General features: G+C 31.1%; 1 long non-coding RNA gene across 1 annotated transcript; it reads right to left on the reverse strand.

Annotated features, from left to right (window-relative positions):
• Positions 1-552: 552 nt before the first annotated feature.
• LOC143058888 (uncharacterized) lies at positions 553-3166 on the reverse strand. Its single transcript, XR_012973275.1, has 2 exons — positions 3054-3166; positions 553-1525 (listed from the first exon to the last, which is right to left on the reverse strand). It is a non-coding gene; the product is annotated as an uncharacterized LOC143058888 (long non-coding RNA).
• Between the last annotated feature and the right edge of the window lie 10712 nt (positions 3167-13878).

A 13878-nucleotide genomic window follows, 5' to 3' on the forward strand; every position in this document is an offset into this window, starting at 1 on the left:
CTATTGTCTGCTCTGAAGTTGGGTTGTTGTCTTTTTTGGCACATTCCCCATTTCCAGTGTCAATTTTATTAGCATGATTAGGAAGTATAAACTGAGAAACAAACCTAACCATGTTAACATTGTATCAAACTGAAATAACCTTAATCACTTAAATTATCCATGAAGGTCAAGGTCAGGTCAACCCAACCTGATAGACAAGTAGATCTTTCAAGATACTCATATACAATAAAATGTATCCAATTACATATATAAAATATACAGTATAAAAGAGCATTTCATTGATTAAGTAACAGTATATTTTACATGCAGTCATTGAACCATGAATATGGGGTCAGGTGCAATGTACATATAATGGCAAACTGAAACATCATAACATATTAATTACCTACTAGCATCTGAATACAAGACAAGAAACATCCAGCTCTTTTAGCTTTTAAAATGTAAAGCTCTATAAAATAGCTTACATCATCACCCCAAGACTGTAATACAAATTTCTTGTATACAACCAACTTTCATGACTTTTGTGTAAGGCGAGACAAAATAAAATGATACTTTGAAGTACATGTATTGTTTAATATGTTTGACTACTATTATAAAATGCCAGTTTCAGAATGAACAGTAATTTAGAAGATTATTAAAATACATGTAGATACATTCAGACTATTATAACTATACTGCAAGCTGTCATTCGACTCTAACCAACAACCATGCCAGGGCTGTAAACTAAAGCTTGTCTAGGTTGGTAAAAACTTCCATCATCATGCATATATATGACACTAACCAATAGTGATGGACCGTGACAGACCCTCATGGAAAGTAAAGGAGTTTTAACACTCCCTGGTGGTACATGTAGCCAACAATAGCAATGGCAGCATAGAAACTCTTATTATATCCAAATTCTTATTTCAAATGAATAATTATCCAAGGTGAATCAGATGATGTATGATCATGATGCTGCACGTTTAGTATTGACAATGATTGATATTCACTGAAACTAGAAATTTCCATTATTCCAATTTTCTATTCTTAATGATATAACTATCCAAGATAATCATGGAATTAAGATATGATGCACTACTAATATTCCTAGAAAACTTTAAATTCTCTTTATTTCAAATTGTTAATATTACTTATTTCAAATATATATATATATATCAAAGGTATGCTCTGTCACCAAGTAATGTAGTACATTGTACATGTTGTATTTCCTACATTTTTTCTATGAATTGTAAGTTTGCTATTTGTTCAATTCACAATTCTCTTTTTGTCCAATCAGATCATCCCATCAACTGTACATCATGACATAATGCTGTTAGCTCTATCAACGTTATTTCCAAACCAATAAGTAACACAAAATTATGAATGAATCCACCATTTCACAATTTATAGCTACAGGTACAAATGAGGTACCATATGAGAGTAACTTAGTGACACTATATATTTCCTATATATACATTGATATACATGATATATGCCGCTTCATAATCTGGCTGGGAATCATGCTCAAACCAATGTGATATCTTATCTACAAAAAAAACATACATTAAGAATAAAGTATTTATTATATATAAACTTGTATAATTTATCTACAAGAAAAACTAGCAATCATAATTTGCTTGACAACAAAGTTTAATGATGTAAAGAAATGAATTTATGACTTATACAATTTAATTGATAAGTCCCTTATGAGAAGAAGAATAAAACCCTTTTTTGAGGTTCTATTTCTAAAACAAAATGTTCTCTCTTTCTACATCAATGTTTTCTTAGGTGTATACTTCATTGAAGGGTTACTGTCTAATAGAGGATATAGCATTGTATAGCACTATACTTGTTGTGATCAATTTATAATACTTTTTTATTTTAAAATAGAATTTGTTGAATATTACTACCAACGTGACATGGTGACAAAGCAAATAGTATTTATAAGATTCTTCTTCTTCTTTATAATCCATCAACATACTGATGATAACGTGTCCAGCACTTATTTACAGTAACTATGCCGCGCATGCGTGGGATCTAATTTTTATTTAGTCATGACAGTCATGACAGTGAATAATAATTAATATACAAAAGATAAAAATAAAAATTTCAACATAATTTCTTTTTCTTGTTATAACATATATTAAAGTTCTACAAAATTTAGAGCATAACAAATCATTTATAACAAAATAATGAATCATACCCGGTAAAATCTTAAATTTCTTATCACAAACGATGAAAAGTGTTAAAAATTGTTGTTAAGGACGCAATGTCGTCTCATCATTTGGAATCAGGCATGTCAGGGCACAATATCAATATACTCTTTTTTTTGCCCCGGGCAATTTTGAGGTTATTGCATATATATAAACCCAAGCCTTGAACATGTTGAAGGTATTCATAACACATATGTGACAAATTATAATTATTGTACATCACCCACCAGAGGCTATATAAATAGGTATATCATCGTCGTAACTAGTCTGAGATTACTCTGACGTCCAAACGGCTGTTTTGCCAGACAAGCTTGTCTCGGACTACATCGTAACATGTGAAGATTGGTTGGTTATTGGTTAATAAAAAAAAGTGACAAATATTTCATGCAAATTTAGGACGTGACAGTTATCAATACATTAACATACAATATATAGGATTACTCGATCAGGGGTTTAGGTCTTGTAACTGTTGTATAGGCCATCCCGCACAACCATACCATTGTGAATACCCCACATGTCAATGCATGTTAGGCAATAAACAGGGGTGGATCCCGCCATTTTTAAAAGGAGGTTTAAACCATACTAGTTTATATGTAACTTTTTAAATCATGCATTGATCTTCCAAAAAACATGAAAAAGGGAGGGGGGTCCAATCACAGGAACAATTTTTTAACAAGCCCAAATTCTTACTTTGCCTTTGAACAGGCTACTATCCAAGAGTGTGGAGTATTGGAACGTCGATTCATACCTGTATGCACAAATTTAACAAATGTGAACATTTTTCCTTCAAATTCTTGGGTGATGATCCATGATCAATGATTATTCTGATAGACATGTATTAAAATATTCATTTCTACTCACCAATTGCAATTTCCAGCTCAGCTTATATTGTACTATAGTTTCCTTCTACCATGTCAACGATTTTATGTAAAATAAGTTAGCTATTAGAAGCGCTGACACTGCCGACACACATGCGACATGCAACAAAAATAAAGAGGGTACGGTAACGTTAAATCGTTTACGGGCGAAGAATTATTTTCCGTTTTTAATTAAACTTGTCAGATTTGATTAATTATCGTCGAAAAATGTCCCTAATGGATAGTCATTCAAATTAAACCAGCTTTATTATGCTGTATGCATGTAATATATATGTAACCTGGTCTTTAAATGTACTTTAAGTACAGTGTCTGACGTATTTATAAACATTTTCTTGATTATTTATCCTATTTCAAATATAAATTTGAATGAATTTATAAGCCTTTTTCTGCTATAATATTCAAACTTTATTTTTTAACGAAGGCTTCTGGTATGTAGTTTTTTTTTTACAAAAGGCTCTCGATTCAATTATAGACACATTAAAAAATAAAGATGGAAAGTCAAACGCATGAGTCTGGCAAAAATATAGTTAACGGACAATGTCATGACAATAAACAGAAAACGATAAAAGACAGAGTTATATCTATATATTTTTTTCCCTGCCTCAAATTTACTCAAATGCAATTTATATAGGTAACATAAAAGATAAATGATAATGCATTCATTTACAATATTTAAAAATAGTTACATCTTAAATTTAATTTAACATATTAAGATCACGTTTTCAAGTGTTCACGGCCGACATCCGTTAATATTATTAAATAAGGGTGTAAAAATGAATGACAAATTCTTCACCACGTACGGCAGTCTGTAATTGCATATAAAACGTATTGCAATCACTTGTAAACCATTAAATACAAAGGTTCAGGTGCTTATATTCAATAATCAAATATTATTTCGGCAATCTGTTGATTTTTTTTAGTCAATTCGCGGCGATTTGTGCAGCAGTATGACTTTGAGCTACTTTTTTTATTTATATAATTATAAAACAGTGTTAAATAATTAAATAGGAAGAAGTTAGAATTAAAATTGAATATTTGTTTTATTTAAATAACATGATTAAGGGGACGTGGTAGACTTTCAGTTACGAAAAATCGTCTTCTTTCACAGTTTTATTTTATTCTTGAAAGGGGAGCAACCCCTGATAAATAATGGGAAAGTTTCACTCGTTTTGTGTCCAAATTATTAAAATCTGAACACGACTGGACACGGTCTGACAACATCTTGACGTCAGTTTGTATCCATGGTCTGTTTTGGTCTGACACGGTCTTAACGGATCTAAACAGCTCGCTAGAAGATACAGTCTTAAATATCTTGACATGCCTTAACGGGACTAATTTACCTAATGAGACTATCGATCCGAATGGAGACTGAACGATCTGACAAATCTTGACGCTTTCCTCTAGCGGTAAATCCAGTCAATTAAGATACGATCAGACCAAAATGACCGTTTCAGACTGAAATCGTGCTACTAGTGTTATTTACATATATAAATATAAACTCGTTTAAACATCAACCCAACAATGTTAGATCTGTAAATTTGCTTTCGCAAATGTTTTGTTCTTCCCTCGTTGGGATTCGAACCCTTGCTACTGAGATATCGTGACACCTAATCGCCTGCACTGTAGCCGTCCCTCTACACCACACGACCACCTGGGCCTCAAAATAAAGCTTTCAGTGGCCGTGTGTTACCTTTCCTCGTCAGTTTTAATCTAGCGTTGTACTACAGTACATGATATATAAGGCGTGGAGATGTTATTGTTACAGATCAGCGCAATTATCTATAGTAAAGGATCCTACAAATTAATGCAAGATACAGTCACAGAAAACAATTATATTTATAAGTACGTCTGAGTCAGTGAAAACTCTACAACAGATTTATATATATATATATAAATATAGGTTTCAGACTGAAATTGCATGAGTTTGGAAATCAATTTTCTTTAAACAGGCTATTATTTCAACTTGAAAGTATTTTTAATTATGGAATTTGCATAATTTCCTGCGCTTGAAATTCTTATAAAGTTCATGTTTATTCTTATTTCAATGTAAAGTGTGGTGCACAACACTTTCTATTACAAAGAAGATAACAAATTGTCAATAATATGTACAACACTATCTATACAAAATACATTGCATGGAAAGTGTTATGCAATACTAATACAATATAATACAGAATAAACATGGAATTTCAAGCACAAGAAATCATGCAAATTACATAATTAAGATAATTCCAAATTGGAAAAAATAGCCAGTTTTTTATATAATAACTTCAAATTCTTAAAAAAAATGATTGGAATTACTTAGTATCAGAATTACAAGTCATTACTTAGCTAATTTCCATATCAAAATATCTTCAAATCAACATTATGCATTTTTTATAAAATTTTTATAATGTAAACTTACATTATTTAGTTTCGATAAAATTTATAATTAACTATTACAAAATTGTATAATATGTCCTGTAGTTTTTTACTAGAGACTGAAAAAATATTCGGCCAAGCAGAATAAAGGTTTCATTTCACTTTGGTAAGCTATTTTTTAAAACTGGCTGTGGAACTCATTCAGATTTGAATTTGAACAAAAGTATACTGAGTTTGTTGAAATACTTACACGATTGACAAGCAAGAAAGGAAAGGAGAACCTTGCAAAAGGAAACTTTGTGGGTATTCATGTTTCTGACTACTCTTTGTGTACTAATTCAATTAAAAGAAAATGTAGCACAAAGAATTTCTAGGGAGGTAGCCCATGTTAACTTACAACAAACAAGAAGAGAAATGGACTATAAGAAAGGATTTAGTATTTGATCATTCTTCAAAAAGGTACGTTACCCTTTCAAATTAAATGCATTAATAATAACACAACGTAGAATGTTTATTTTAATTTGTAAATATTATAAATAAATACAATTTATATGTAAAAGAATTACTAAAAACCTACAAATAAATTTACTGTTCCAAGTAATACTATTTCAAGAAAAATTGCATTAAATAAAAGAATGGCTTACAAGTGATACACGAATTACTAAGATAATTAATAGAAGTACTGAATAAATATTAAAATAATTTCTTTTATTAATACAAATACTAAAAATGTATTAAATGAATTACTTACTATAATTTAAAGAATTACTTACTTGTATTTATACAAATACTTATAATGTATTAAAAGAATTACTTACTATCATTAGAAGAAATACTTAAACTGTATTAAAAGATGTACTTACTTCAATAAAAAAGAAATACTTACTTTTATTAAAATAATTACTTACTATCATTAAAAGAATTATTTACTTTTATAAAGAATTACTTACTTTTATCAAAAGAATTACTTACTATAATTAAAGGAAATACTTAATATGTATTAAATGAATTACTTACTATAATAAAAAGAATAACTTAGTATACAGGAAAGAAATTACTTAAGTTTTCATTAAAAGAATTATTTAAGATACATTGAAAAAATACTTAAATTTAATTACTATGTAATTACTTACAATTACTTGGCATTGCTAACAAATACTCATTTTTTTAAAAACATGTTAACTTGTGTTTTTACTTAATTTGAGTAAAAGTAATACTTGTTTTAAATAAATTCAAGTAATCTTTTTTTTTTAAGTGTGAGTTTGACTGTCCCGCTGGTACCTTTCGCCGCATTTTTTTATAAAAAAAAATGAACAGTTAAACGCATCTTTAACATGAAGGCTATTAGTTCTTACAAAATAAATTGTAATGTTTCCGATTTTAAAAAAGACATGACAATATTACATCATCTTGCTACAATTTTCGGATTTTGGTTAATGCAGTTCAATGGTTGTCGTTGGTCCATGTCTGTCATAATTATTTTTCCTAAACTGTTTTAAATTAGATTGTGTGTTTTCTAAATTTGATTGTTTCATAATTTTGTCAGGGGCTTTTTATAACCGACAACAGGGTATGGATTTTACCGATTGTTAAAGGCCGTACGGTTGCCTATAATTGCTCACGACCGTTTCATTTGAACTTTGTTGGTTACTGGGCTAACTGAAATTGATTCACTTGAAATGTCTAAAAATTACTATGAGGTATCATCATTCGTGTCGAAAAGTAAACAAAAGAGATAAAACTTGCATTTCTTATAAACAACAACAATATAAGAACAATGGTGTTGCTTATTTTTAGGGTGTCTGTGACAATGACGGTCAAAACAGTGAAAAACTTATGATGGTAATCTACCACGTTTCTATAACTTTCAATGGCAGACCTTCTTCAATTCGAACCTTTGATTATCATCGCCTTATACATGCAGAACTAACTATATTACCAATCACTTTGATTTAATAATGTCCTTTGTCTAGCTGCTTTTGTTTTTGACTGATCTATACCAGTAGATTCGTTTGTGTTGACAGCAGTTAATTTCACCGAAATATGCAAATCCCCAATTCTTAAGTTTTATTCCTTGATTTTCATTACGGAGCACCATCTGCTTCTACCAACATATGTTTGTATGGTTGCTGACGAATTGACCACTTATGATAGCAAAACGGTAAGGGTTTTACATGTCTTTAGTTTTAGTATTTGTAAATTATACAGCCTATTAAGTAGTCATCCGATAATGATATATTTGAATGTTTGCTTTCTCGAAAGCATTATATCAGTTAACTAAATACCCTAGGATTAACACATTTTCTTTCGGAAGCAGCAATTATTAACTGACAAAGACAGTCAAATATAGTTCCAACATTTGAATTTTAAAAGAGCAAGAAATACCATCGGCGGATAAATTTAATTTTTTTTCGGGATCACAGCTTATGCATATTTTTTTTCAATATACTTCTATTGAAAGGAGAATGTTTAAAATGCTGGTCTATAGATATAGGAAGATGTGGTATGAGTGCCAATTAGACAACTCTCCATTTAAGTTAAAATAGAAAAAAAAGAAACCAGTACAGATCAAGGTTCGGGTTCAACACTGAGCCTATGCTATCATCGAACAGCAAGCTATAAGGGGCCCAAAAACTTACTAGTGTATAACTATTTACTTGAGATATGAAATTAATATACATAGAAATATAAAAAAAGTTTTGTCTTTTTACAGTCGTAGATACAGATGCACCAAACCAAACCATAAGAGTAACTGTAGATACATCTGACGATGATAGTAAGTAATAATTATTCAAACATATCGTGACCTTTCAACTTATGTGTTCTGTATTGTGCACAAACATTTTTTTACAAAAAATCACAATGATATTTAAACTACTAAATCTAAAGCTAGACCTTATAAATGTTTAACAGAAGAAAACTACAAGTCAAACTTATGCAAGGGCATATATACTTGATAGGGTATACTGAAAATTTTACTCTTTTACATCGATTACTGTTTGACTTAATAAGCAACTAGATAATTGAATAAGTTCCGGATCTATCCGATACAATTTCATTTTAGTCATGTCATTATATTTCCGGTCTATTGTAAGCAGTTTAACATTTGGAAGAACAATCAGTATTGATATCATAATTCATAATGAACAGTGGTGGATTTACCGTGCCCCCTCTCAGTCTAGGTCAACAAACAAATTCTTACATAATTTTGTTGATACTGAATCTGCTCATCCATGTTATCTGGACTGGAAATTAATCACGTTTGGATTTGACTTCTTAACTAGACATTAATTAACCTCAGCTTCAACATGCGTGATTAATGACAACTTGTCGGTGGCTGTGTATAAAAAGGTTTTTTTAGCAGGTTTGATGTAAAAATATATACTTGTAATCTATAAAAGTTCAAAGAGAGTGTATTATGATCGCGACAGTAACAATCGGAGTAGTAAAAACAGGAATTATCGATGTATTGCATATACTCGACAAATTATACTTGGTCTGTCTGCCATTTTATGCTTCTTTGCAATAGAGGTTTGTATGGGTTTTTTTAGTGATAAGGATTATAGCATGCTATCATGTATAGCTTTTTTCGCATCGTTGTCAATAGAATTGAATTTGATGCGACTGTCAAAGAAGTGAGAGGTTTAGTTAGCTATAAAACAAGGTTCAATCCCCCATTTTCTACATGAGAAAATGCCTGTTACATGTCAAGAATGTGACAGTTGTTATCTATTCGTTTGATGTGTTTGAACTTTTGATTTTGCCATTTTAGAATGGCCTTCCGTTTTGAATATTCCTCGGAGTTCAGTATTTTTGTTAGTTTACTTTTTATGCACATATATTAAAGAAAAGTAGAAACGTATATACAACATGAAAAGAGATCAAAACAGTCAACGACATAAAAGTACCATACCTTAATTGTTCATGTTGTTGATGTATTCCGATCGCCTTTTACTTTCAAAACTATATATAACGTTAACGTGTCATCTCATATTATTGAAATAGGACAATGTATGTTGTATTGTTATCAATGTGACATCTTCTCATAAGAGAATCATTAACGTTAACCGTGTGTCAGCATTCGACTTTCAACAATAAGCGAAACCCCTATCGTATAGGGGCTAAACAATAAGCGACAAATCCAATATGAAATACATGAAAACATCGACATAATTAAAGGGATATGGATTAGGACGGATACAATAGGAATGTAGCGTGGTTAAATTTATATCTTTGCTCGTTCAATTCTACCCGTATCTTTTAAGTAAAATGAAAAACAATACTTCAATCAAAATTCCGTTAAAACAAATAGCAAGCAGACACACTAAAAACACAACGAACCGATCTATGCGCACTTTTTGTAAGTAATTGAAAGGTAGTTTAAACTCAATAACTACAAACTGATAAACCATGTGTCTGCAGTAAATGTGATAAGCAGTACATTCATACATTACGACTTCCTTTCGTTTAAATGTAAAACATTGAGAATGGTAACGGAAATAGGTCACAGAGGCACGATACCCAACCAACTAACAGAAAGTATTGACAGATTAATAGATTTTAGATGCGTCTGGCATATTAGATTTTAAACTTGGTACCTTTTCTAAGCTATTATTCGTGTGTGTCTGTCATATATGTTCACCCATTTATCTGTATTGTAGTCTTGTCATGTAAAGTTATCATTTTAATGTTATATTTAACATTGCCATAAAAGCGGGAGGTTTGGCTAGTCACAAATTAAGATTCAACCAACCATTTTTTGTTCTCTTAAAATTACCTGTACCAAGTCAGGAAAATGGCCATTGTTATATTACAGTTCGTTCCTGTGTTTATTACATTTTAATATTGTGTTTCTGTTGTGTCGTAATTCTCCTTTTATATTTGATGTGTTTCGCTCAGTTTTGGTTTGTAACACGGATTTTTTTTTCAATCGATTAATGAATTTCGAACAGTGGTATACTACTGTTGCCTTAATTTATAATAAATTGTATTGGCTTTGAAATAGCTGTCAGTAACTGTGTGTACTCTCATATCCATACATTGTGTCGTTTTTGTTGTGGGATGTATTCATATCCTGCAACGACTGGTATGTTTTTTTGTAAGATGTATTTCTGCTTTGAATTGATGTCGAGCATTTAGCGGTTTTCAACTGACTTGTATAGCTTGGTCTTATAATAGACTGTGACAACACTGTGCCGTGTGATTTGAGGATACGAGCCTACAAACCAGATTAAACCTGGTATATTATGCATGTCCCGGTCATAAGTCCGGAGCCTGTAATTGAGTGGTAATTATTTTATGGTGTTTCTTGTATTAGTATTTGTTTTCTGTTTATTGTTTTCATAGTTTGTTCTTATGTTGTTCCAATAAACCACTGTCCCAGGTGAGGGGATGGTTTGGACCAAGAAACTAGTTCTAAATCACGTGCATTTTTCATCGGTTAAGGTATGGTTATCGGTTTTTTGTTGTTCACTTTATTTGTTTTTCGTTTATTAATGATACTGTGTAACATTAATCAGGCCATTCGTTTTATTCGTTTAAAGTGTTGTGCTGTGTGTTACATTTCGAAGCCTTGTATAGCTGAGTATGCGGTATGGATTTTGAAGAATTTACGGTGACCAATTGTTGTTGACCTTTGTATTAGTTTGTCTCTTATGGAGAGTTGTATCACTGGTAATTACACCACATATTATTGTGTCTTAATATTGTATAGTACATAAAGGAGTAAGTTCGGTAAGGGCCATATTTGGCCCCAATTATAAAGTTCATGGTTACAAGATAATAATTGTTTTAAGTTGCCTTAAAGACAAAGGTCAAGGTAAGGGATTTTGGTGAAATTTGACAAAATCAGCTGGATTTCAACCAAATAAAGGACCAGGAAACATAGAGCACATGCGTCGACAAGCTTAATATTCAAATAAGACATGTTAAATGTCTTCACAAACATTATTTAAAAAGATCTTTGTTGTCGACGTATGCGCTCTATGTTTCCTGTCAAATAATCTTTGATAATTTACCCATTTTCATTGATTTTTTCGTGAAAAATCAATATGAGTACAACTTGTGACGTCATAATGAAACGCAGAAACGTAAATTTTCAACAAAATGGCTCATATCCTATCTAGTCAATGTATTAGCTATAATTTATCGTGATATTGGTCAATAAATTCCAGTTTGAAATTTACGCTAAAAAAGGGGGCCATTTTAGGACCTTATCGAACATGCTCCTTTACCGATTTTTCAAACTTGTTCATGTTCATAATTTGATAACGTTTTCAGGATAAGGTTTGACAATAATATGGGGGAATTCAAAACACTGAAAAGGAGAAACCGGGCACGTCAACTAGCTATGGGGCTCTTTTGAAACATGCATATCTCGTCATGATTTTTTAATCTTGAATTAACTATCCCTTTTTATATAGTATGTACAATGTACGTACCTAGTTTTCCTGTTATTTTCCTTATTTAAAAAAAATTGTCAAGAAATATATGTGAACATTTTACAAAAGCATTATATCTTTCAGCTGACACAATTGTAAACGGTATTATTGGTTCACTAAGTGTATTAGTAGGAGTTGGGACAATTATACTTGCGTACATGCAGTTTCGATATGGAACCCTGGACGGTAATTTATAGTTAATAGCTTGTGATTTTTTTTTCTGATGTTCTTGTGGCCAAGACTGAATGCCGTTACTAGATTTACGGATGTCATCATATATATACACACATGTAATTACTTGAACAGTAAGTTATTCGAACGGAGACTTCTTGACATATAAGAATGAAGAATGAAGTATGTAAACTTATAATACCTCAGATATGATTATCTATATAAAATAAATACACAATATTTTAACTTTTTTTTTCAATTGTAAGCGTTGAACTGTTGAACCTATCAACTTTTGGACGTCGATGAAACTATTTGACAAGCGTCATTATATTTCGCAGAATTTTCAATGCAGCTAAGCGATTGGAGGATGTTTAAAATACCGCGGGAGTAGTCACGTCGTGTTTTACCTATTGTATCTATGGTTAACGTCAGTGCAATACATATCCTTGGCATTTCAACACATTTATGGGGTAAACGTTATGGTTGAGATTCTGCTTTTTAATATTAGGATACTTAGTTGATTTATCACCGCCATTTAATGTCTATTGTCTTTTTCGATATAATAAAACACTTACTGACATGATATTCGCTGAATAGTAACTATTGGCTATGCCTCGGGACAACTGTTGCTCCTCTGCACAATACACCTACTCTAGTATACACTATTTGAAGCTATACTAGTGTAAATATATATCTTTAAATTTATCACCAAAAAAATATGGAAATATTTTCAATTCGATATAAACAGATTTAGTGAAGATAGCAAATACGCATCAGTAGCTGTATTAATCATAAAATCATTTGATTATATATGCTGTACGAGACGAACATGCGTAGTGAAAAATCTTGATAAAAGTAACAGTTGCTGTAAAATGTCGGTTAATTTCCATGCTGTTAAATACATATAAGTAAAAGAACACATAGAACAGTCAATTATCATTGTGAAAATGTTATATATTGTACTATATAGAATTGGCCTATCGAAAAGGTAGTTTTCAACTCACTCAAAAACTTTCCTTTTCGTGTAGGCAATTCAATTTTATCCCTTTTGGGCTTCGTATAATTTGTCAGATTTCATTAAGTATAACTTTAGCTCAATTGTAAAACTTTACTCTTCGTATCTATAATGAGTTTATTTTATAGTTAAATTTTGTTCATGTAATAAAATTGATTAGAATGTGTGTCATTTTGGTGTTTAAAACATTTGGTACATGAATTGCACTTATTTAAGTTCCCCAAAGGTATCAAAATTCTAATAGTCAGGACTTCGGTGTTGACATGACTATTCATCATATGGTCATTTTAATAGATCTGGCCTTGAAGGCATAAAACTTTGCTTAGTTCTCGGAGCACAAAAAGATTAGTTGATTTTTGAGTCTGAGTACAAAAATCATGCTCGAAAGTTTTATGACCTTGAGGCACGCTGTTTGCAAAAAAAATGAATTAGTCGAAATACTAAGGATTTTCTCTTCCCAGGCATAAATTATCGAAGCTATATCTGGCACAATTTTTTTTCGAATTTGGTTTCTCAATGCTTTTCAGCTTTGTATTTGATTTGGCTGTCTATTTTGAACTGAGCGTCAATGATGCCCGTTTGGCATATCAAATTATCAGCCTGGTACCTATGTATACTACTTCTATTTCACATTAGTGTGTTTATTCCGTGGGAAATTAACTAATTTATTTTTCTTTATGCAGGATGTTTAAGTAAATGCAAAATAAAAAATTGTAAGTAAAATATATTATAGCCAGTTACTAACAGTACTTACAGTATCTCAACAATATAAAATTGAGAATGGAAATGGGGAATGTGTCAAAAAGACAACGACCCGACCA

Source organism: Mytilus galloprovincialis, chromosome 14, assembly GCF_965363235.1.
Source record: "Mytilus galloprovincialis chromosome 14, xbMytGall1.hap1.1, whole genome shotgun sequence".
NCBI classification, from domain to species: Eukaryota; Metazoa; Mollusca; class Bivalvia; order Mytilida; family Mytilidae; genus Mytilus; species Mytilus galloprovincialis.